The sequence below is a fragment of the Sturnira hondurensis genome, unplaced genomic scaffold (assembly GCF_014824575.4).
Source record: "Sturnira hondurensis isolate 20B ecotype Veracruz unplaced genomic scaffold, ASM1482457v3 Scaffold0018097, whole genome shotgun sequence".
Lineage (NCBI taxonomy): Eukaryota > Metazoa > Chordata > Mammalia > Chiroptera > Phyllostomidae > Sturnira > Sturnira hondurensis.
The window spans coordinates 4,339,691-4,343,204 of NW_028090728.1; positions in this window are offsets into that span (position 1 = coordinate 4,339,691).

The window sequence follows — 3,514 nt, forward strand, 5'->3', positions numbered from 1 at the left end:
ACAAGCATGGATTTGCCATTATCATCTGAGGAAGGGGTACTGCCTTGGGACTGTGGGGTCTGACACCATCTCCAGGTAGGTAATATCAGGACAGTTAAATTGTAGGTCACCCAGCTGGTGTCAGAGGGTTGCTTGTTGTGAAAACTACCCCCAACACCCACTACCACACACACTTGGTGATCACAAGTTTCAGAAGTGAACTAAAGAATTGAGAGTAAAGACAACACACAGAAGTGTGTTTTTATATAGCGACAACTATCTGCAAGCCAAGGAGAGAGGTCTCAAGAGGAACTAACCCTGGAGACCCCCAGCTTTCAGGACGGTAAAACAGTAAATGTTTGTTGTTTGAGCTGCCCAGGCTGTGACATTTGTTACACAGCCCAAGCTGAGTGATTACATTACAATTGAAATTAGCATTAGTATCAGTTATTTTTTTCCTCCTATTCAAAGGTAGATTATTGGATTTGGAGAAAAGAGGGAATTGCTCTGGTGGATAGGGTTATAAATCATGAGACCCTTGAGTTGTTGGTCTCAGCACTTATTGTCACATGGAAAATTCCAGAATTAGCGTTTCAGCCAAGATGGAAGTATAGGTAGAAACCCTTCCCTTCCTCACACAACCAAAAGGATAACAACCAATCTAAAAATAACAAACAACCAGAAGTGCTAGAAAAGCAAACTGTATGGAACTCTGACAATCAAGGAGTTAAGAAACATTCACCCAGATGGGTAGGAGGACAGAGATGAACACCTAGGTGTGTGGAGAAGATCTGAGGCAAAGTGGTGGGCCATGAGGGCAAGGCCAGGCTGGCTGAACAGGAAACTAAAGACTCAAGCCAGTTGTAAACTACCAAGAAGGTTGCCATGGCAGGAGAAACTCCCAGTCTCATACAACTGAGTTTGTTGGAAAGTGGGGCTAGAGCGGAGCGAGCGAGCCACATTGTTCCCTCTCTGACACTGCCCCACATACAGCACAACAACACACCAAAGAGGGTTGCCCCACCCTGGTGAATACCTAAGGCTCCACCCTCCCCCCCCACATTATAACGGGTGCGCAGTGACAAGAAAATATGGCCCAAATGAAAGAACAGGTAAAAACTCCAGAAAAAGAGCTAAGTGAGGAGGAGATAGCCAACCTATCAGATGCATAATTCAAATCATTGGTAATCAGGATGCTTACAGAACTGATTGAGTTTGGTTGCAAAATGAAGGAACAAATGAAGGTTACCCAAAGTGAAATAAAGCAAAATATACAAGGAACCAACAGTGAAGGGGAGGAAACCAGGACTCAAATCAATGATTTGGAACAAAAGGAAGAAATAAACATCCAATCAGAACAGAATGAAGAAACAAGAATTCAAAAAAATGACTAGAGGCTTAGGAACCTCCAGGACAACTTTAAGTGTTCCAACATCCAAATCATAGGGGTACCAGAAGAAGAAGAACAAGAGCAAAAAGTTGAAAACTTATTTGAAAATATAATGAAGCAGAACTTCCCCAATCTTGCAAAGGAAATAGATTTCCAGGAAGTTCAGGAATTCTAGACAGTTCCAAAAGAGTTGGACTCAAGGAAGCACACACCAAGGCACATCATCATTACATTACCCAACATAAAAATGAAGGAGAGCATCCTACAAGCAGCAAGAGGAAAGAAGACAGTTACCTACAAAGGAGTTCCTGTAAGAGTATCAGCTGATTTCTCAAAAGAAACCTTATAGGCGAGAAGGGTCTGGAAAAAAGTATTTGAAGTCATGAAAGGCAGGGACCTACATCTAAGATGACTCTATACAGCAAAGCTATTATTTAGAGTGGAAGGACAGATAAAGTGCTTCCCAGATAAGGTCAAGTTCAAGGAGTTCATCATCACTAAGCCCTTATTATATGAAATGTTAAAGGACTTACCTAAGAAAAAGAAGAAGATCAAAACTATAAACAGTAAAATGACAACAAACTTACAACTGTCAACTGAACCTTAAAAAGAAAAACAACTAAGCAAACACCTAGAACGGGAACAGAATCACAGGAATGGGGATCACATGGAGGGTTATCAGTGGGAAGGGAGAGGAGGAGAATGGGAAATAAGGTACAGGGAACAAGCATAAATTGTAGGTACAAAATAGACAGGGGAAGATTAAGAATAGTATATGAGGGACTTCCACCAAGATGGAGGCATAGGTGGAAACACTGTGCCTTCTCCCACAACCAAGTTTGAATACAACAAAAGTTTGGAGAAACAAAGACACAGCCAAAGGACAGAATATTGAATTATACGGAAGTCTGACTACTTCTAACCATTCAACAGGGACGGTAAGAGGGGCGGAGCCAGCAGCGAAAAGGGTCGGGCAGGACAGGTCCCCCGACCTAGGCGCGAAAGTGGCCTGGAACCAGTTGGGGTGTGGGGCAGACTGACCGAGGTCGCACATTCTCACACAGTGAGATGGACCACGCAGGCCCCAGGGGTCGAGGGCTGACGGCGGTGGCACACTCGCGTGCAGTGGGACGAAACGCGTGGGCCCGGTGACGGCAGCAGCTGTGGCACCAGTGAGGGCCACCGCGGCAGGTGGCAGATGGGACGCCATATTCCCTCTTTGACCCCACCCCCACATACAGCATCACAACCCAGCAACTTAGTTGCCCTGTGCCAGTGAACACCTAGGGCTCCGATCCTGCTATGAAACAGGCATGAACAGCCCAAAAGATGGCGCAAGAAGAACTCAAAGTCCCAGAGCCGATAACTCTCAGCGACTGAGAAATTGCCAGCCTCTCAGAAGCACAGTTCAAGACACTGTTTATCAGGATGCTCACAGAACTGGTTGATTATAGTCACAAATTAGAGTAACATATGAAGGCTAAACTAATTGAAATGAAGGGAGATGTCCAGGAAACCAATAGCGATGGAAAGGAAACTGTGACTCAAATCAATGGAATGGACCAGAAGGAAGAACGAAACATCCAACCCGAAAGGAATGAAGAAATGAGAATTCAAAAAAATCAAGAGAGGCTTAGGAACCTCCAAGACATCTTTAAACATTCCAACATCTGGATTATAGGGGTACCAGAAGGGGAAAAGAAACAGCCACAAGTGGAAAACTTATTTGAACAAATAATAAAGGAGAACTTCCCCAGTCTGGCAAAGGAAATAGACTTCCAGGAAATCCAGGAAGCTCAGAGAGTCCCAAAGAAGTTGGACCCAAGAAGGAACACACCAAGGCACATCATAATTAAGTTACCCACGATTAAAATGAAGGAGAGAATCCTGGAAGCAGCAAGAAATAAGGGGACAGTCACCTACAAAGGAGTTCCCATCACACTGTCAGCAGATTTCTCAAAAGAGACTTTACAGGCAAGAAGGGGCTGGAAAGAAGTATTCCAAGTCATGAAATCCAAAGACCTACAGCCAAGATTGCTTTATCCAGCAAAACTTTCATTTAGAATGGAAGGACAGATAAAGTGCTTCTCAGATAAGGTCAAGTTCAAGGAGTTCATCATCACCAAGCCCTTATTATATGAAATG